General features: G+C 46.8%; 1 protein-coding gene and 1 non-coding gene across 4 annotated transcripts in view; one reads left to right on the top strand and one right to left on the bottom strand.

Annotated features, from left to right (window-relative positions):
• Tgfb2 (transforming growth factor beta 2) overlaps window positions 1-22,974 on the bottom strand; it is an 80,569-nt gene that overhangs the window by 37,361 nt on the left and 20,234 nt on the right. The window lies entirely within an intron of this gene.
• On the top strand, window positions 16,243-16,377 carry LOC119799591. The gene has a single exon (XR_005282874.1). It is a non-coding gene; the product is annotated as a small nucleolar RNA SNORA70 (small nucleolar RNA).

Below are 22,974 nucleotides of genomic sequence, written 5' to 3'. Positions count from 1 at the left end.
GGAAAGGACCTTTCTGTAGATCAAGGGAGTCACAGTTAGGCTCAATATATAAGACTACTGTTTGCTGTGTGAGTGTGTGTGTGTGTGTGTGTGTGCACATGTGTGTGTAGTATATACATGCATGTATGGATGTTTGTATATATCTGCACACACACACACACACACACACACACACACACACACATATATATATATATATATATATATATATATATATATATATATACACATACATACATACATGTGAATGCCAGAAGCTGACCTTGTGTGTTTTCCTCTGTAATTCACATTATACACTTAAACCTTACGCACTGAGGCAGAGTTTCTCACTGAACTCAGAACTTTTGGATTCAGCTAGTGCACCCAGCTTGGGCCAGGGTTCCCTGACTCTGCCAACCAGGTGATGAGATCACAAGTGTGCCTACTAAGCATTTACACGATTGCTGAGGACCTAGACTCAAGTCTTCACTTTTACATGACAAGTGCTTTTTTCCTCTGAGCCATGTTCCCAACCCCATTAATGTGTAAAGAATTCCATCTGTCTTCCAGGATATTAAGTTCCAGTGCTGCTGGAAGAATCCATGTCCTTGCAGACATCTGGTATACCAAATCTGGTGGCCCTTCACACCATTCTCATTTTAATGGCCTCTACACTGTTTTTGTCCTCTGAATCCCACTGTTAGAGACTGCTCACTCAACTGGAAGGTTTGATCAGTATCCTAGACCTACTGGCTGAATGGCAGGCAATTCTTCTCACTGTCACCTTGGAGAACTCACGCCGTAGACTACGCCGGTCCAATCACATTGAGTTTGACCAGCCTTCCCTTCCAGCTCCTCAATTCATGAACTAGCTAGGGATGAGTGAAGTGTGCCCATCTCACCACCCCCTCTAATAAAAAGAAGGGACTCATCATGCTGCATTCTCTGCAGAGAAGATCATCCCACTTCAGACGATAAAGGAGTGTGAAGAAAGTCAAAGAGTTTTTTGCTAACATCAAGCTGAGGTAGTTACTTTCAGTCAAAAGTACTTTTGATTCTCTACTCTCTGCCTTTGTGAGAAGAGACCCCCCAGAGTGGATGGCATGAACACCACCCGGTACCAACGCTGGCATTTGATGGGCTCATGCAAGGAGAGCACAAAGAAACTGGTCCCCCTTCACTAAAGGCCAGCCTGAGGAAGTATGATGCCAGGATCTACACCCTCACTCCCTAACAGACCACCCTCCCGCCCCCCACACACTGGTTGGAGGAGCTGAGGCTGAACACTGCAATTATCCCCAGGGAGAGGGGCATCGCTAACTCCAGTATTGCTCACTGGTTTTTGGACTTCCACCACGTGTGCCTACTGCCCAGACCCTAGCAGCTTCTACACACTACTCCACTGGAACCTTCCAATGAGCAGAAGAGAATTTTCGTTTCCTTTCCCATGACAGACTCCACCAGCCTGCAGCACAGCGGTGATTGGCAGGGACTTGTGACATGGTTAATGGGTATAATGGTCCCTCATCCCTGACATCCTGTGTGTGCGGGGAAGTAGTGTGGGGGTTTATTAGACAGCCCCCCAGAATGCAACAAGACAGTCAACCCAGCCAACGGTTGGAGAGCAATAAATCAGCTCCTATTTGTGTGTGCACGGGCGCAGCCAGCAAGAAACCAAGACAATTGTGTTTTGGGGTTTTCTGAAATTTGTCTTGGCACACTGGCTATAGATCCAGTTTCACCCCCACATCCCAACCCTGCTGACAGTCAAGTCACAGCAATTGAATGTAAAATGACTGAGAAATAAACAGCACATCGGCCGTGCTTTCTGATTTTCTCTCCGGCCATCCCACCTATTAAATGTAACAGGGCACCACAGCATCTGTAATTTACAGCAGAGTCTCCGAGAGGGGAATGGTGTCAGACTTGACACGCCGCTGGCAGTGGGGAGCCTAATTGTGCCAGCATCAGCTTGTGTGACTTGGCCTTCATCAAGCTGCTATTTGAGACCAGGCATACTGTCAGCAGGAGTGTTTGGGCCCCTTCTTACACAGTGGAAAAAAAAATGCAAAAGTAAAATAACAGTGATACTGGCCCATGTGTTTGGTTTTTCTTGCACTGTGACAGACACAGAGTTTCTACTTTCTATCCCAAAGTTTCCATTAGCCCTATAAACCCCACCTCTTTGGAGACACCCATGGCCCTTACAGTTCCAGGCTTCTCAGCCACCTCTGGCTGGCTGGGAGTTTCTAGGCTTCACGGTAAAAGCTCTGGGTACTAAAAAGCAGGCCAACAGTGTCTGCAAAAGGCTACTGGCTAACTTAGAATCAATCCGGAGAAGATAATCATGGAAAGAACATGGCTGCACTCACATTCGAACAGCTAGATGGTGGACGTTTCATATCCTCCCACCATAACCTTCCAGCGGCAGGCTGCCCTGGCTCTTGGGATAGGTTACTTCTTGTCTGTTTGCTTGTTTTTTTTGTTGTTGTTTTGTTTTGTTTTAAGATAGGATTTAGCTATGCGTCCCAGGCTGGCTATGAACTTGTGAGTTTGCTGCCTCAGTCTCCCAAGTGCTAAGACTGTATGCATAGGGCTACCATTGTTTAGCTGAGGACTGGGATTAAATGTTTGGAATCAGTTTTACATGGGACAATCTCATTCTTCACAATATGTAAATCTTTTTCCCTTCCTTCCTCAGTTCTTCCTTCATCCACATCTTCCTTTCTTCTTCCTTCCTTTCTTTCCCCCTCTTTTCTTTTCCCTCCATCCCTCCCTTCCCGCCTCTCTCTCCCTCTCTCTTCTGTTCCATTCTCTTTCTCTCCTCTCTTTCTTCCCTTTAAGCTACACTTTTGAAAGCTGAAGAGATGACTCAAGGGTGAAGAGCACTAGCTTTTGCTCTTGCATAGGATCTGAGTTTAATTGCCAGCACCCACGTGTGGCTCACAGTTGAGTGCAACTCTAGTTTCCAGGGATCTGATATCCTCTTCTTCCCTTCATGGGTACTGCATGAACATGGTACACACAAACAAACACACACACACACACACACACACACACACACCAGGCAAAACAACCATACATGGATAGATAGATAGATAGATAGATAGATAGATAGATAGATAGATAGATAGACAGATATAAATAGATATACAGACAGATAGATAAAACAGCTGTGCATTTTGCTCTTTGTTGTCTAGGAGACAACCCATACCAGTTACCATTTTGAACAACCAATGGCATCTAAAGAAGTTGAGACCTCACAATATCATTGTCTATATGAGTACCCCAGAGACTAGCAATGGCTCCAAACAAGTCCAAATAAGAACCATATTCCATTTTCCTTTCTCTTTACAGATCGAGAACCTGAGGGATTAAGATCGTTTTATGGGGCAATCTCCTGTTTCTGTGCTGCAAACAACACAGGTAAATAAAGACTGGCATTCTCTTGGCTAGTGCAGTGCACATTCTTGGAGCTCGTAGCCATCACCCGTCACTTCTGCCACACATCACAGGCAGAGCAGCTCCTTACTAGCCTAAAAATATTGCCCAGATCTTAAAAACAAACAAGGAAACAACACAAAAACACCTAACAGCCAGGGTCCTAGTTTATTTTCTATTGAGGTGATAACACCATGACCAAAAGCATCTTAAGGCAGACCAGGTTTCTGTCAGCGTCCAGCTCCCAGGTCACAGCCCATCATGAAGGGAAGTCAGGGCAGGAACTGAAAGTAGGGACTGAAGCGGAAACATGGAGGAGTGCTGCTTACTGGTTTGCTCCTCAGGCTCATGTTCAGCCACTTTTCCTATACTCCTCAGGACCACCTGCCCAAGGGGGCTGCTCCCTCCCACATAAATCGTTAATCAAGAAAAATGTCCCCAGACTTGCCTACAGGCCAGTCAGATGCTATCTTCTCAATGAAGTTCCCTCTTTCCTGGCGACCCTAGTTTAAATCAAGTTGACAAACCACGAAGCAGCACAGCCAGTGTGGGTTCTTCGTGTTTACTTTATCCTTCTTGCGTATGGCCTGTTTCTTTTCTTTTTTCTTTTTCTTTTTTTTGAAAGGCAGTTACTGAATTACCTTGAGATACTGTGCTGAGGCTCTGCTCTGCCTTAAAGCTAAAGTTAACAAGTGGCAGGGCACACCCTGCTAGAATTGCAAGCTATTTACCAACCCAACCAAGCGGCATGGGCTGTTATTAGGAACATCTTAAAGCCATCCCATGGCAGAGAACAAGGAATAGAGGATCCTGCTTACCCAAGTGATGGGAGGAAAGCAAGAACCGTGAAGCTGTGTCTCTGAGACCTTTGGCATCACGTGAGTGTGTGTGTGGAGGAACGTCCTATGTCCCGCAAGGGTGCTCAGTGTTAGTGGTGTCCAACCTCTATGACTGTCAAAGACAAGACCCTCAGAACTCAGGCTCAGCACAGCGCTGCCTCTGGAAGCTCCCACTGTACAAACGTTCTTCCCAGTCAGAGGCCAAGCCCAGGGCTCCGGGGAAGGCGCAGGTCTGACCCTGAAGACAAAGGCTTCTGATTCCCTCAGCCCTGTTTCAGAATTCTGAGGCCAGTTTCACGCTTTCCCCCTCATTGTGTCTTCTCTGCACAAGCAACCCCCGTGTCTTTTCACTGCTTCTCATGTTCACTTCTCCTGCTTGTTCCTTCTGCTTCCATCTTAAACTTACTCCCTTAGCCTGAACATAATTGGAGAGGCCCAGTAGAGGACGGTTACCTGCCCTGAACTTACACTGTTTCCCCCAGACACCCCTCTCTCATATTGTGGATACTTTTTTTTTTTTTTTTTTTTTTTGATACAGGGTCTCACTGAATAGTCCTGGCTAGTCTGGAACCTGCTATGTAGATCAGGCTGGCTTGGAATGCACCCATCTGTCAGCTTCACAAGGGTTGGAATTAAAGGTGTGGCCCGCACACCTGGCCAAGACACCATCCACCTACACTGACGCTCGAGGTGTCTACTGTATGCAGGATTCATCATTCATCACTATCTCACCCGGGGTTTAATTTGCTGAAGCTGATTTTGCAGTGGAATACACTCAGAGGAATTCGAAGGTGGACACAGTGGACCTGAGAATCAATCAGCTTGTTAAATGATGCTTCAGGGGCCTGGGATCAAGTCAGAACAACAGTCTTGTTTATTTTTCTACATAACCTAAATTCACAGATAAGGACCAAGGGTTAAAGAGGATACAGACCTCGATCTGCAGTAACTCCCTCCTTCTCCAGGCCGGGAGTGCTGTGGTGCCAGACTCCGGGCAGAGCCAAGTCTGAAACTACCCTATCACCTGTCACCATGACGGGGCTTCTGATTTACCAAGCAGCACACTTCAAAGTAGGTCAGCAGGCCAGCTGCACGCCTCCTCCAGAGAACAGCCAATAGGGCAGGGCCAAGGAAAGTTCTGGAACCCACTTTATCCCACTTTATACTCGACCTGTACTAACCAGCAGCAAGGCTAGCTTCCAGATGCACATCCTCCAGCAGCTGAATGACTAGTTTGGTGTTTTCTTCATACTAAATGGTAGCTCTCTGTGTGAACTGTAAAGATGAGGTGTCTGAACTGCCAGAAGGATCGTTAGTTCTCCACGGTCTATACTGGCATTTTAATAGATAGCCACCTGGTGCCTCACGGAAAATTCTACAGGCCTCCAGGATGGAGCACTCTTACGGCCTGTGGGTGTGTGCACAGGGTGTGTGCTCTTCCCTCATCCTGTTTGTCCTGGCAACACAGCTATGGGCAATTAAGATAGGGGAGCATATAGGAATTGCAAGAATCCGGATGAACTGTACCGTGAGGGAACTCTGGGGCACAGCCAGGGGTGCTGCGCTGGTTTCAGGAATCTGTTCATCTGGGCACCGAAGAACTTTCTGTGCTTCAAGGTCAGGCTGCCATTTATAAGAGAGGAAATGAGTATCTAAACTTAGAGTCTTCATTGAAGGAGCAGCCAATGGCAAAGTCCCTCAAATGTTCAATGATTTCATTACCGAACTAGGCGACAGCAAGTTCTCCAGCTGAGCTGCAATCTCATTACCTTGGTGTATAGAGGCTACAGAATGTCCAGGTTTTAATCTACTCCAAGGGATGCTGGGAAGGGAAACTGGGTGAAGACAACAACCAGAGAATACAAAGGGTTAATTCTACTATTCCCAATGTGTTTCAGACTTCAGCAATGTGGGACAGTGCTGTGATTGTAAGAATGGAAAGAGATTTCTTAAGAAATGAGTTTCCCAATTAATAAATGGGACCTCCTGTAACTGAAAAGCTTCTGTAAAGCAAAGGACATGGTCAACAAGACAAAATGGCAGCCTACAGAATGGAAAAAGATCTTCACCAACCCCACATCGGACAGAGATCTGATCTCCAGTATATACAAAGAACTCAAGAATTGGTCATCAAAAGAACAAATAACCCAATTAAAAAATGTGGTACAGACCTAAAGAGAGAACTCTCAACAGAGGAATCTAAAATGGCTGAAAGACACTTAAGGAAATGCTCAACATCCTTAGTCATCAGAGAAATGCAAATCAAAACAACTCTGAGATTCCATCTTACACCTGTAAAAATGGCCAAGATCAAAAACACTGATGACAATTTAGGCTGGAGAGGTTGTGGGCAAAAGGGAACACTTCTGCATTGCTGGTGGAAGTACAAGCTGGTACAGCCCCTTTTTGGATATCAGTGTGGCGATTTCTCAGAAAATTAGGAAACAATCTTCCTCAAGACCCAGTAATACCACTTTTGGGTATATATCCAAAGGATGCTCAATCGTACCACAAGGACATGTGTTCAACTATGTTCATAGTAGCTTTGTTTGTCATAGCCAGAACCTGGAAACATCTATTGAGGAAGCCAGCATCTAGAGAATTCCCAAATGGTTGATTGAAATGACTCCCTACACTTCTTACTGCTGACTCAATGCTGTTTTTTTTTTTATCCCCAAGATGGTGGTTTGAATGAGAATTGCCCTCATAGACTCCTATATTTGAAAGTTTAGTCACCAGGGAGTAGAACTCTTTGAGAGGCTTAGAAGGATTAAGAGGTGTGGCCTTGTTAGAGGAAGTGGTCACTAGGGGTAATGTCTCAACACATTTAAAATACTCAAAGAGACAATTTCATCATGTTTATCTGTGTACCCTGTGGCCCCCAACTACCTTTGAGGATGCAGGAGTGTTCTGTCACCTCCTTGCCACTCCCCTGCTGCCCCCACACTGTGCTCTCTCCGATACTCTAGCACACCCTATCATTTCCAATCTCCAGACATGCCAAGAGCTCCTGGCATGCCAACAGACCCGTCATGCTTCACCTAGAAAGCCTTTACACGGGAGAAGTTCTGTTGGCAGTAATAACACCTCGCCCTTTTATCATTTGGAATTTACCAAGGCTACTTACTCTCATGAGCACAGCCATTGGCTATTTGGATCTAACTAAAGGTTTGTAAAAATGTCCCCTCAGTTCATAGACACAGGAGGACACAGGTCTTCCTTGAGGGAACATGAATTCAGTGGCAAGTGGGAATTCCCACTGAGAAACTGCTGTCCTGCATGGAAATCCTGGGTCCTCTGGGCCATGAAACTTTTTAACATGACTATGTGTTAGAATGAAAACCAGTCTCTTCCCTGAGCTGCGGCAGACAGCCGTGAGTCGGGGCAGAAAACAACAATGTATCTAGATCATACCCTAACTGCACTCACGGCTAAGAACAACCGTAAGAATGACAAGAGGCAAGAAATATGAGCATAGTGAACACTCAATAAATGTAAAGCCATATTATCAATGTTATTCTGGGAGCAAAAGAGAAGAGTTATGCACACTCTGCGCTGAAGTTCACGTCTTTCCCATAAAATGACTATTGGGGATGTCACAAGTCTCAATATGGGAAACCTTGTGGACAGGAGCCACCCTTTTCCCTGACTCAAGGACCCATGGAAACAGCATGGCTCTTGGGGCCACCCCTGCACCACCACTGATAACTACTGTTGTCAGGAACCTGAGACATAGCTGACCCTAACTCAGTAGGACAAGTGTTAGGAAACCACCTGCTCTTGGGGGCTGCAAGAGTTGTTGGTGTTGTAGGTGACATGGCTCTGCCTGTGAAAATACCTGCTAGGCCTGATGACCTACTTGTCTGATCCCCCAGGGCCCACAAGGTAGGAAGGAGAAAAGTAGCTCTTCCATGTTGTCCTCTGCTTTCCACGTGTGTGTTGGGGCATGTGAGCACATGCATGTGCACGTGTGCACACATGCGCATGCACAGCAAATGTAAAAAGAGGTTTTGTTTGTTTTTATAAAAGACTGTTGACCAATTAGATCCCCAACAGCCAGGTGTACAAGGAAACTTGCAGCAAATGAAATTGCCATCAGTACTTCCCACCGCTAAACACAACGGACAAGGTGCTTTCTTGGGCAGAATCATCTTATTAGTAACCTTGGTCTCTTCTGTTTATCTCATCTACCTGCCAGAGCCTGGGTAGTGCAGACTGGACTGAACAATTTCTCCTCCCCACCCTTCTGTCGAATGAGGAACTGGGTTTACCAGTCAGCAAGCCACTGTGCAACTACATGAAGCTAAAACAGAAAATCAGCTGAAACCTCTGACCCAAGTCAGCCTGATTCCAAGCCCAGGGTCTTTCTGCTGTTCCCTGCCTCTATCTCATGAACGTTTGTTCTGTAGTTTTTCAAGGGATGAGAATGGGAAAAGAAAAATGAAAAAGCAACTCAAGCTTGGTACTGGGAAGAGCTTGCTAACAGAGTTAGGCACAGAAGGGACCAGAGCCACCCCAGGGAGCAAACAGAGTCTCAGTTAGGCACAGAAGGGACCAGAGCCACCCCAGGAAGCAGACAGAGTCTCCTGTGATGATGTCCAAGGAGAGAACGGGATGACAGGTCATCCTGGAATGTGGCACAGTAACCTGAGCTATTTCTAACTGCTTCAACAGTCAATTTCCCAAAGAGAAAAGACGGAAAGGAGCCGGGCAGCATCACAGTAGAACTGTGCTTATAAAAAGGGAATCTATGTTTTGAAAGAGATGACCTGGGACCCACATCGCTGTTCCTTCAGCAGGCCTTCTCTGGCCAGGACTTTGGTCATTTCCTACTCAGAGCTGTCTGCTGAAGCTCAGTGAAGGAGAAACTTGGGTCTTGGTCCTAACATGTGGATGTTAAACCCTTGTTAAGTCCTTCATGGAAAATCATCCAAGTCTCATAGCCAAGGGATCAAGGGCTCTGACCAAGGATGCTGCCACTGGCCTCTGCAGTCATCTGATTTGAAGAAGACTCAACCTTGGGCTTGTGAAGTAGGGGTCACTTCAAAGGGCTCTAGCCAGACCCAAAGAGATCCATCCTCCTGGAAAGAAGTAGTCTTGCTAATTTGTATTGAGTAAGAGTGTGCAGTGCAGATGGTCTTAGAAGCCATCTTTGGAGAGTGAGCATCTGATTGCATGTTCTGATCTGATCCTCTGGCCCCTAAATATCTTTTGAGCTTCATCTTCCAGTCTGCAGAGAAGGCAGAGGTTCAGAGACAGCCACCACAAAGTACCAGTGGGAGGACAAGAGAGTGAACACAGGTCTTGACCTCCTATTGGGAGTTCCCCTTCCATGCACCACATCTGCCTCAAACTCAGAAGGGCTTACTCAAGCTTCAGTGTGTAAACCCCGGTTCCTCCGTCACTGGTTCTATGGATGACAGCAGTATGGGGGTGCAGACTGCTCGCTGGAGATCTCTCCAGTACCTGCAGTCCGCCGTCAACATCCTAGTCTTGTGGATCCTCCCCACAGGTCATTCTCAAGTACATGCTCACAATAGTTCTTAATATAGTTGAGTTTCATCTTCTGCCCTTTTTTTGGTCAGAACCTATGGTATGTATGAACTGTCCTTAAAATTTAAACTTAGGTGAATCAAATGAGTGTTGAGTCAGTGCCTGGGAGGCCTGTCTCAGTAGGTCAAGGGCCAATCACAGTAGCTGAGTCTGACCTCATGACGTCAGTGCTACCTATAAGTTCCTACAGGGCAACCCTCTTTTTCGGTCCCATTTTTCAGGTGAGTAGACTAAGGCTTAGGAGGGGGTGGCAGTTCTGTTAGCCTGCACTGAGAAAGTCATGTGACAAACCAGAGGACACCATTTTATCAACTGCCAAAGGCCTGGAGCCGCCTTTTCCTCTGTCCTGCTACCTCACAGCCTCTGAGGTCACAGCCTTTGCCGGTACCCATTTTTCTTGCCCTCTCTCCTGTCCTGCACGGGTTTTCTTGGCTCCGAAGTCCTTGTTTCCTGGGCAGTCCCACCCTGCCTGAACTGAACACATTAGAGACCACACAACTAGGTGGAGAAGCCAGAGAGGAGCTGGCTTCCAGCACACCTTCAGGCTTTCATTTCAAGATAAGTGGCATTTGTTACCCAAAACTGTTTCTGTCTACAGAACAGAAAGGGGCTTGGTGGTTAAAACTCCTTGCTGTTCTTCCGAAAGACCCGGGTTCCAAGCACCCACATCTGGCAGATCATAACCACCTGTAATTCCAGCTCCACGGGATCCGACGCCCTCTTCTGGCCTCCATGGGCACTGTACTCAATTACACACAGCCACACATACATCCCAAATTAAACATCTAAAAATCTTTTAAAAAGAGAGCGAGAATAGAGTGCATTTAGCATGCTTGCATTTCTATTACTTTCAAATATCCCACAAACCTGCTAATGCTTTTCTACTATGCTGTTTTCGGTGTTCTGAATCTACTTCAATACACACGGTTACTTGGATTAATTACTTACTAAAGAAAAGACCCAGTAGTCCTATAAAGCAATGAATTATAAAAAGTATTTGCTAACAATAGGATACACACCCAATGCTTAAAGCATTCGAAACACTTTTGACATTCAATGTCATCCTCCCTCTGCCACCTCTCCGTCTTTCCCCGCGGCTAGGGATGGATCTCATCAGGGCTCTGTCTGTGCTGTGCAAGAGCTACCACGGAGCCACATCCCCAACCCTTCCTTTGATTCTCTGTAATGATCAAGATGTTCCGGAAGGGAATGAGTGAAATGCTTTATGTGGTTTAAATGACCTTAGAATAAACTTTCTGTGTGCCTCGTTTCTAGAGAACTGTTCAATTAACCACACAGTCCTTACAAATGGTAAACTCTGTGCGGCGGAAAGGAGTACAGGGCAGAGGGCAAGCAAAGCCTTGGTCTCTGCACAGTGACTCTGAGATTCAGAACAGGGTGCTTTCTGCCAGTGCACGTCCACACTCCACCTTCCCTGAAGGGGAACCCCAAAGGCCACGCCTCCTACTTCCAATACCTCCATGGAAAGTTCTTCAGAAGTCTCTGGCTGATTCTACTGAACCCTTTAACTCCATCATCCCTGACCATGGCCTGTGTCCCACACTTTGTGAGTCCCTTACACAATAGTTGTGGTTAGATCCTTTAATTAAAAAATAAAAAGAGACAAAACACCCCCCACACTCATGATTGATAAGTGGATTACATTCTCCTACAAGCAGTGTCAGCTCATGGGAATTCTTACCAAGATACCCAATCCCCCCCCCCCCCCCCCAACACACACACAGACACTCACACGCATTTCAGAAAGTTCTAGTGTATGCTGACCAGCAGAGATTTCAGAATCTGCCTGAATGTGGGCCCATTATTGCAGCAGGGTTGGGTTGGGCAGGCAACTCCTCGCTTTCACAGGCATCTGCTTACTAAGGTTGAGATGAGCAGGCAAAGAGAAACAGCATGCCCTATGCCACACCCTCCCAGGGGTTGCAAAGGGATGCTCCCAGAAGAGTAGCAAATACATGTGCACCCGAGGATGACCTTAGCCTTGGAACAGGAACAGGGAGCGATGGTTTTAAGAGCTCATCCTCTCAAACCAGACTCCTCTGCTCCAAGGGTGGCCAGCTCATTTCAAGCTAGTCACTCTGCCTCTCTACCTGAACATCTGCAACTCTGCAAAGTCATCCTTTGGGTTTGGCCTCCAGTGCTCTTGGGACACAGTCATACTGTGAGGCCGGCAGAGAAAAACCCCGACTTTACGAAAGAAGCCCAAGCCATGGTTGGAAAGAGTTGCCAAGGCAGGGGTGAGCCATGAGCACCTCTGTGAATACAGCCCTGCTGAGCCTAGATGTGTGTCTTGGAGCACAAGTCGTCCATGCTAGGGATGACTGCTCTTCCATGGACAACACTCACCAAAAAGCTTCACTTCACACCTTTGCCACTAGAATTTTCCACCTCTAGCTAAAAATATTGCTTTTGGGGTGAGATTCAATCAAAGCAGAATCTTTCAAGGCAAAAGGACCGGTAGCTGAATGGGGCTCCTGCAAAGGGGCCTAGGGGAGAGAGGCGCTTCTGTTTATATTTCCACCTCCTTGGAAGACAGCCCTGGCCCTGCAGGGGATGGAGGAGCTCACAGGGCCTTGTCCAACACCGAGGCTGTATTTTCACAAAAGCCCTTCAAAGTGAACTCAGGTTTATTTTGTGGATGAATAAGGATAATAATGGCAACCTGACCTTTGGGGGTCTCCTCAATCTTGACTCATCAGGTAAGGGATGAGAGTTAACAGGGACAAGGGGACAAGGGACAAGGCGTGTGTTCTTCTCTGCCACCTAGTGATTTCTTCAGTTTGAAAATAGTTCTTCACTGCTGTCGCCCCAAATGCCCCCTGCACATGTATGTAGCGGTTTACATGCATTCGGGCACATGAATGTATACACACATACATGTACACACACACACACACACACACACACCTACCTAAAAAGGTCTCATCTGGCAGCTCTTACAGACACAGTGGTCAATACAAACTTTTTTTCTTTTTTTGTGGGGGGCCTCGATCAGAAGGACTTGGGCCCCCAATACAAACTTTTAAAACTGTCTTAATCCCACAGTCCCTTAAGAAAAGAATCATTTTGTGTGTGTGCATTGTGTGTAAGTATGTGTGCATTGTGTGTGTGCATTGCATATAAGTGTGTGTGCATTGTGTATAAGTGTGTGCATGGTGTGTAAATGTGTGTGCATTGTGTGTGTGCATTGTATATAAGTGTGTGTACATGGTGTGTGTGTATGTGCATTGTGTGTAAGTGTGTGTGTGCGTTGTGTGTGTGCATTGTGTACAGGTGTGTTTGCATTGTGTATAAGTGTATGTGCATTAGTAAGAGTGTGCACATGCACATGTCCATGTGTGCAGCATAGTGTATCTGTAGGTAGGATGACAACATGCAAGCGTGGTTGTTGCTTTCCATCCCTGAGATGGAACGCAGGTGTGCAGGTGTGCAGGTGTGAGGCTTTGCAGCGAGTGCTTTTACCCACAGAGCTATATTCAGTTCCAACACTTGCTCTCCTGTCATAGAGTCAGGCTGGCCCAGATGCCCAGGATTTTCCTGTGAGCTTGTCATTGGTGTCAATGAAGACGTTGTATGTTAAGGTAAAGAGATTTATGGATTGAGATTCAGCACACACGATTCTGTCCCCAGCTCGACCACACAGCTGAGTGACCCTTAGCAAATAGCTTGCCCTTTTTCTCAGTTTCCAGAAATGTAAGACTTAAACAACACCTAACGCCTAGGGTAAATGGAAAGATTTGAGAAAGGAAAACAAAGGTCCGTCTGGCTCTGATTGACGCATTGGATATTAGTGTTGCTGGCCAATACCAACTGTGCTGCCGTACAACTGGGGACATCAGAACAGCACAGGGTTAACGGGGGTCACACATGACTGTGCTGCACTTTCTCCATGTTCTGCGGAGGATTTAGCAAAGTCTACCTTAGAGACAGCGAGGGTAAAACAGAATCATCAAAGCAAAATATCGAACACTGTGCCCGGCACATGGCAAGCACCCCAAGTGATTTGCCTCTGTTATTTCCTAGAACCCGAATTGTCGGTGAAGGGATGGTTTGCAGCAAATCTGTTTGCCTTCCCAGGTAATTCTTCCATTCAAACATCCCTCCCTCTGACCACGGAAGCCCCCGGGCCAGCAATCCAACCAGCCCCTCTCCTATTTAGCTCTGCTCTTCATCTCAGAAAAGAAAAAAACAATCTGTTAAATATTCCACTCACAAGGTAACAGGCCTGGAATGCTCGGCATCTCAGGCGGAGCTCAGCTGTGTCTTGGCACCACACACACACACACACACACACACACACACACACACACACACTGCAGCCTGGGGCCAAACTACATTTGGCCATTTTGTGCGATTCAAATAAAGATAATGAAAACCTTGCAGCTTAGAAGCATTTGCGCTGTTGAGCCCTTACTCCTTCAGCTTCAGGCCGCAGCTTACGCAGTGCACTTGGGTTTGAAACCTTAGGTCAAGTGGAGTCGATTTCTAGAGGGGAACCTCTTTTCTCAAATATTCAGACCTGGGCCATTGTCTTCTCAGGGTTATGCTCTGATCCATAAGTGATACTGAAGTGTTGGGTGACAGGACTGGTCATGGACTTGACCTTCCCCTTAATGGGAGTGAATGACGGTGGCATCTTTGGAGGATGGGTGTCATGGTTCTACCACTTAACCATCTGAAAAAGAGTAGTTTAGCCTCACTCTGCCATGGTTTCTTCAAAAGAGAAATAAGAAAATGGAAGTCTTCTGATCGCCAGTATCAAGCAAATCAAACACTCAAGTTACTGGCCACAGGAGGTACTCCATGAGTATTTTCGTTACTGCTGAGTAAATACCAAGTGTGGATAAAAGGAACACAGCAGGTTCTCAGCCAAAGCGAACGGGTTCCTCGAGTAAAAGGTTTCAGATGCAGAAGGATGTCACCAGGTGAAGTAAATGCACAGAAAGGAAGGTGTAGACGCTATTGTAGAGAGCCCATGAGCCTACAGCCTGCTCTTCCCCAGCTCAGATGTCAGATGTCAGGAGTACCTGGACACACACACACACACGCCACACTCCACACATACACACACACACACACACACACACACACACACACACTTGGAAGCAGAAGACCCTTCCTTAGATCTCCACTTGCCTTCTGGATATTAACCCCGGAAGCTTAAGGAGGGAGGGAGAGTGGGAGGGAGAGAGGGAGGAAAGAGGACCCATCTCACAAGGCTGCAGAACATACAACCCTTCTCTGCTTTTACAGTTCCAGGTTGCAGACAGCTGTCCCCTGTGGGTGGCAGGAGGTCACACTTCGATGACTCTGGGTGACAACTGGACTGCCAGTAGACATCCCTCTGGACTGGCTGGAAAGAGACTTCCCAGGAGGGTGGCAATGACACACACAACAAAGAAACGAATGAAGGTCTTTCCATGGCTCTCCTTGCTTGCCTTCCCTTCCCTTCTGCCTCACCCATTCCTCCCCAGGTAATCATAATTTATTCCCTAACAGGTAAGGAAACAATAACAGAACTAAATGCATTGCTAATGAATGGAAAGAGAGGAGGTGGTGGCCAGTGGGTGCCTTAACTCAGCACTTATTTTTAACGGTGACATGGGGAGGGCAGAGCAGCAACAGTTAGAGAAGAGATGCCTTTAACTCAGTGACACCTTCAGGGACAGCAGAAGACATCTTCCCACCCTGTTATCCCAAGATCTGAGTAGAGCTCTCCCCAGCCACAACCACTCAAGTCCTGGGCGGTTTTTGGCTTCCCAGGGATGCTAGGCAGAGAAGCAGGGGCAGAGAAAAGAGGAGGACCTTTGTTCTTTCCTTGAAGGGTAAGTGCCTCCCAGTGTGAAGTATTCTAGAACAAGAGCACAGGACTGAATGAATCACTGCGCTGACATGGGGGTGGGGGTGGGGGTGGGGAGGGATGTCCTTGTGGTTAACCACATTTTACTGGGGATTTTTATTGATTGCTGTTGTATTGAAAGAGACATGACTCAAAGGTACCATAACCACAGTCTTGCAAAGCACTGGGTTCTAGTGGAATTCAGAGACTGGGGAAGTCGCGAGCCACAGTGTGGGGTGGGAAAAGGTTTGCTGACGTCATAGATATGTGCTTCTCTCCTCTGCCTGCTGATGAACTAGCAGGCTTTTCCCTTTATTTCTCATTTCAGCTGTGGTGGATCTCAGATCTCTGAGCAGGCAGATCCTGGGCTCTTTCTGAACGTTAGGGGTGTTTTCTCTTATCAGCTGGATTTATCTGCCAGCCATCTTTCCTGTGTGCTGTGCCTACAAATCCACTTATTTAAAAAAAAATCTGCATTGTACACAATAGCTCTTTCACAAGTCTACCTCCACAAAAAGGATATGCTCTGCTGAGGGCAGGGGTAAAGAGACTGTGAGATCACAAAGAACACTGCAGTCACTTAAGCCAGTCAGGTTCCTTTCCTCACCGGTGCCCGGGGCGCAGTGGACACTAACAGCAGCCTCCTTGGGAATGTGCACAGCCTCTTGCCCTTAGGGATGGCTCTAAGGGGCCCTGAAGACATTTTTCCGGTGGATAGTGATGTCTCTGATCTCAGGGGCAGGCATGTAAGGTATGGAGGTACCTTAGGGAAGCCCCGGGCTTCACAGAATTCACCCTGGCCAGGTCATCCTGGCCATCCAGGGCACCAAGCTGCAGAATAAGGACATGCAATTGAGCCCCTCCCCACACCACCCCGCACAAAGCCAAGTTCAAGTTCCCTGGCTGCCAGAAGATCAACACCTCAAGGAAGTGAGGCTCCCGGCAACTGTGCCACAGATGAACAGAAGGCGCATAGTAACTAAGAAGAGGCTCATCCTGATGGCTCTGGGGGTCAAACATATCCCCAGTCAGACCGTGACCCTTGGACAAGTGGTGGGCCTTGCACCCCTTCGGGCTTCACCAAATCATATTCAGTGATAAATCCCACACCCCCAAAAGGTTAATAGCAGCACAGCAGCAGCGACTGCACAAGTGACCTGAAGCACAGCGTCTGAGAGGGGCCTTGCCCACTGTCTTGCCGACAGCAGCGGGGACACCTGTGCTTTAGCCCAGGAGGTGGGACCTTTGTACCTTTCTGCCTGAGGCCTGTGTTCCCCTTCTGAGCAAGTGGTCTTCCCATGACACAGCTCCTACAGGTGAAAAGGAACTGAATAAATGAGATCAAATCCCCCAGGTTGACACTCTCAGGGACAATCCAGACAGAACTTAAAATGAGGTTGAAGGAGCGAGAAGATTAATGTGCCATGTACTCGTGGGCAGGGAGGAGGTGGCTCTGGAAGTGAGTGCCATGGACCTGAGTTCAGTCCCTGGTGCTGAAGGGAAAAGCTGGGTGTGACTGAGCAGACCTGTAACCCCAGGGACACAGGGAAGCAGAGACGGGAGAGTAGGCTCCAGGTTCACTGAAAGATGCTATCTCAAGGGGAAAAGGTAGTGGGTGACAGAACAAAATACCCAGTGTTCTCCTCTAGCCTCTATACAGATCCTCAGAGCATATGCACGGAAATCATACAGCATGCTCGCGTGCGCGCGCATACACACACACACACACACACACACACACAATTTAAAAACATGGGCCATCTACTTTGAGAAAATCAGCTTTGACCATTTTTCTAAGAAGTTGGGAAATGGGAAGAGAGTCTCACTTGCTATCCTCTCAACTGGCACACTTTTATCCAGACATGGTCCTATTGCTGACTAGCTACCACACTATTGTATGGAAGCGTTCAAGAGCTCACTCTTCTGGCTTCACTGAAAGTCTAAAAACTCCATGCTTAGATGCTCTCCACCCACCATCCCAGGTCCCAGCAGCGGCCATGTCTGTTGGAACCTATGAATGTGACGGTCTTTAGATACCTCATATTTATTATAAATGGTATCTGCGACATTCTTCCCATCTCACAGGAACCTGGACCCTCTTCAGCTTTTCTATACTTTGAGACAGCATCGGCCATTCCTTTCGATGTATGTCAACTTGATGTTAAAGACATGGACCATACCGCCTACTTTTTCAATCGAATTCTCACAACAGAAAAGCAAGAAAGTTAAGAGCTTCAACAGTGACCAGGAAATGAATAAGAGAAGGGCAAGTTCTTTAGCCCTCATGAGGCATGAACCATTTTGCCTGTTAGATCATTTTCTTCTTTAAAAGTCACTGAAGAGTGAGGTTTTAAAAAACAATGAACAAACCAAATCCTCATCTTAGCGAAATGCAAAGTGGGGTTCTGAGAGCACAGTAGGCTTGCTGGGTTGTAGTCTAGTCTCCTCTACGCAAAGCCTGCATTTCTTGCTACTGGTTCCTAACTTGATTGTCACATGTGATATCAGAGTTGTCCATGGGTGGGTGAATCCCTTTCTTGGCTCATTGACAGGTCAGGAGTCAACAAACAAAATGTCAGCATCCTCAAAGTTGAAAGGGAAGGTCCACCTTCTGTTCCACAAAAAAAAAGAATCAGAGTCCCATTGCAGACACCCATCTGTCTAGACAGACGGCTAAACAGGGTCCCTCCAGGGTTAGACTTCAGTTCCCTCTGCTCAGCCTGTTGGATATTTAGCAATTAAAAAAAATCAGAAAGAAAGAGGGGGAAAAAACGTTTAAAGGCTGCAGTTCTGAGCCAACCCCTCCCCCACTACCCAGAGATTAGTTTAAAAGTCATTTCAATACAGGCTACATGTGGTAAAAGTCTCAAGCAGAAATCAGATTGAGACAAAGGGGGCCTAAAAATACTCATGAAGTCTGGCTACAGATACAAGAACACAGGCTCAAGCGTCCCTTTATAGCCCTTGTGACAGCAACTTGAACTCGCCGAGGGAGCAGGGTCTCACCCAGGTATTCCTGCAGCTGGGGATGAGAAGCCACCAAAGTCCAGCTTCCCACTTTTCATGTGGGCTGCAAAGATGCTTCTCTCTGTTCCTTCCATGCCCTGGGGATGCTGAACTTTCTCTAACTTATAATAAGAAAAATACCATGTATTTTTCCTCTTTGAAGAGTGCATGGGGATTTTGATTGAGATTACACTCAATCCATGAGCCATGTTTGGTGGGATGGATATTTGACAATATTAACCAGTTCATGAGCAGGGGAGGAAGCCTTTCCATCTTCAACCATCTTCTTTAAGTGCTTTCTTGGGAGTTTTAAAGTTTGCATTGTAGAGCTCCTTTGCCTCCTTAGTTAGGTTTCCTCGAGGATACTTTTTTTAAAGCTATTATGTACAGGAGTGTCCCCAGTTTCTTTCTCAGAGTGTTTATCATCGGCATATATAAAGTCTACTGATTTCTTACATGATAAGCTTGTATCCTGCCTTTTGCTGAAATTATTACTCTCATGCAATGTCAACCTGCATTTATGTTTATACCTATAGACAATTTTACTCTCAGCCTTAAACAGAGAATCATTTCTGTCCATTGGGCAGGATGCATACAGAGACTCAGGGTGGTACGAGGTGCTAAGAATAAATGATCAAGTGATGGCTGAGAGGTCAGCCCTAAACAAGACATTTTTACCATCCCCTCTAAGGCTCAGAGATGTGTCAGGAGAGGGGGTGGAATGAATGTAAGACCCTAAAGATAGGGAGAAGCTAAGAAATGTCTCCTGGGCAAGACACTGCCATTACAGCCATGCACTGGCCCGGTGGGTGGATCTACCGTAAAACAGGCTCACCATCAAGAATCAGGCATAGAGAGGGGAAAGGGGAAGGGGAGGCGGCATAATTCCCAGGGCTGAGCTATCTGCTGCAGATGAATTCAGAATGGGGAAGTCATGGCCTTCAGTTGTGTACCCACTGCCAACTCCACTGGGCTCTCTCGGATTGTTCCTATTCAATGGTCACAAGGATGATGGCCTTGGGTACACTAAATGAGCTATAAAACACAATCAAAAGCATGGATGTGGGAGAGGGACCTGCAGGGACGAGGGAGGAGCCTCGATAGGGATGGGAGGTAGGTTCTGGGGCAGAGAATTAGAATGCATTCTATCCATGTATAAAACTGCAAATATCAAAACTAGTAATAGAAAGGAAAATACTACAGGGAGCGGAAAGGAAGTCAGTATTCCTTTATCAAGGTGGAGAGAGACACAGGCTTGTGGTGATGAGATTTTTTTTAAGCCTATTAACACTGCTACACTTGGTGGACACAGCATTCTTCCAGGTAGGCAACTGGAAGCTGGCCAGCCTGCCATGTGTGGAGAGATGAAAGCATCATGTGACTAAAACCAGACCTCACTCTCCTTTCTCCAGAAGTCCTCAGCACGACACACAGTACCTTTTCTATTACGATGCAGATTTACAAAATCCAGTCCCAGTCTCATTTCACAGATATTTATTGGCTACCCAAATCTGCCACATTCTTCCCTTTGTGTGGGGATTGACAGGGGAGGTAGGGGCTACTATGGAAATTTTTGAGTCCTGCTGGTTGGTGGGTGCTGGTAGGACCCCAATCTTTTAGCAGGCATTAGAAAATCAGTGTGCTTTAAGCAAATAGTGATTGTTGAAATTCACCAGGCTGAGAACAAAATGAGTAGAAAAAACAAACAACACAATTGCGGAGACAAGTGGAAGGATTTTCTATTGTATGCCGCAATTATTAACCAGAGCAGGTAGGAAAATAACAAGGGCACACTCAGCCTGCATCTAATGCATAGAGAAAAAAATAGTTTTTGCTCTTCAAAGACCATGTATGAGACCCCACTTCACTTTGATGACAGTGTTTGAACCAGAACGAGAGAGAGAGAGAGAGAGAGAGAGAGAGAGGAGAGAGAGAGAGAGGAGAGAGAGAGAGAGAGAAGAAAAAAAATCCACATCTTTCTCTTTGTTGGAAAAGAATGATTTCCTTGTACACGAGGCACAGATGGCTCCTGGCCCCTGGGGTCCCTTTCTGTCATCTCTCTCCTACAGATAAAATCTCACTTAAATTTGAAGTTTATCCCTTCAGGGAGCAGCTAATAGGATGACTCTGGAGTCAGGGAGCCCACATTCATGCTCTGGCTCTGCTGTTTCTCATCTGTGCGACAGTGGGGGAACAACATGCGATGTCTGTAAGCCTCTCCTTCCTGTCCATAAGACAGAATAATGGTCCTCTAAGGGGCCAATACAGATATTAGCCCAGAGCCCAACTATTCAGCCACTAACCGTTGGCTGTATTGTTCATATTTTTGTTTGTTGTGTGTATTGGTGTGTGCATGGGTGTTGATGTTCATGTATCTATGGTGCACATGTATGTGTATGCATGCAGATACCAGAGGAAATCCAGGAAATTCCGCATATGCTGTCCACACTTTTCATCTGACACAATCTCTCATTGGCCTGGAACTTACCTAGTAGGCTGCGTTGGTTACAGTGAGTCTAGGGGTCTGCTTCCCTCCCACCCCTGTCTCCAGAGCTAGGATTCCAAGCACATACCACAGGCCTGGCTTTTTAATGTAGATTCTGGAGATCAAACTCAAGTCCTCTTGCAAGCCCCCTGCAGCCAGTGCTCTCTCTCCTGCCCTTATATCATTAGTAAAGACAGAGTCCATTCTTCCCGTCCATCAACACTCCCGCACTCCCACCCTAGATGCCTTTCTCCATGCAAATATTCCCCCAAGATAAAACACGGACAGTCAGGCAGAACCGCGTAGTTTTATCAGAAGCAGTAGGCATTCATCCGAAACAGAAGTTCCCAGACCACCTGGGCAGCCTTTTAAAAGCTAAAGATGCCGGGCCCTCCACAGACAATGGGCTCAGGACTTATCCAGGTCAGCACAGACAACGTAGGTTTGCCAGTTGACGTGGATGCACCGCGGAGGCTAGAACTCCCTAACTAGCACTGCCCTACCGGGATGAGTGATTTTTACACGTAGAGCTCAGTCACCGCATACCTGCAGGTCAGCCATGCTAGTGATTTACCTTGTTCCGTTTCTGAAAAACAAATTTCCCTCTTCCGAACAACACTACTAGGGTTAATAATCCTTGAAGTCACCATAGTTTCCCCGAATAGGGACAATGGATGAAGAAAGTAGCAGGCTTGGGAAAACAAGCAACATGGACTAGAAAAAAAGACCCCTGCTGCCTGTGTGAGCACACAGAGTCAGCTCCGCTTTGCAGCAGAGGTACAATCCAACTGAATATTAGAAAAATATGCTCTGACCACTTAGGGTTCAGAAGAATCCAAAACCAATTTAGACTCCGGTTGGTGGACAGAGTTCACATTCAGCAAAACAAGCCCAGCAGTTGCATCATGCACACAACAGGGCGATTCAGAAATACAGATGTCCAGCCATGTGCACAACAATGCCTTCGTTTGTTCCCTCCCCTTCCCACCACTGACCCTGGGAGCAGGCTGGAAGAGCTCAGCATCTGTTGCTGCTAAGAATAGGCTGTGCCGATGATTATCTATGAACTGGGGAGCCGTATCCTACCTTGCAGGTTCAGGGGTCCTCGCAGCACAGAGCTGTCACTGCCACAGGGGCCACACAGCAGAGGCTCCTGCCAGCCAGGGCTACTTTCCAGTCTGTTCACTGGGTACAAAGGGACGAGTCTGCCTCTAAGATCTGTACCCAAAGTGTCACTATCAGGAGACCAAAGTTCTAGACTCTAGAATCAAGAGAGATGCCATGATAGGAAGGCTGAAGTCAGCATGGAGTTCACATGAGACATACAAGGAGCAGGAGATCTGGCTCCCTCTTGTAAACTGCTAGGCACCTAAGGACTCTGAGCTTCCAAGACAATTAGCCAGATTCCTTGCTGAAGACAAACAACCTCTACAGACACCTCCAGGAATGTTAGGGCCAGGAGGGCAATCTAGGACCCCACGGCAAGGGAGGTAAGCCTGTTTTAGCATTTGCTGACAAACACACACTTCACACACCACATCAAGACATGCCTCAGAACCCTGGTACTTCCAGCCATGCCTCTGCTACCAGAAAAACTTGTCCCAATTGGAGGAACAAGTCATATTAAAAAAAAAAAAAAAAAGAAGAAGAAGAAGGGAAGAGACAGGTATGTCTAAACTCCTAACATTAACCCACTCAGCAGCATCCAGTCAGTCTCCACTGACAAGCTCTTCAGAATTGCAGACTAAGCCACAGTGTGAACTTAGTCCATATCCACAATATAAAAGTCTTCCACACTGGTGGAAACGGTC

Source organism: Arvicola amphibius, chromosome 12 (assembly GCF_903992535.2).
Source record: "Arvicola amphibius chromosome 12, mArvAmp1.2, whole genome shotgun sequence".
Classification (NCBI taxonomy): Eukaryota; Metazoa; Chordata; class Mammalia; order Rodentia; family Cricetidae; genus Arvicola; species Arvicola amphibius.
The sequence above is the reverse complement of the archived record's forward strand: the minus strand, read 5'-3'. Positions and strand labels throughout refer to the sequence as shown.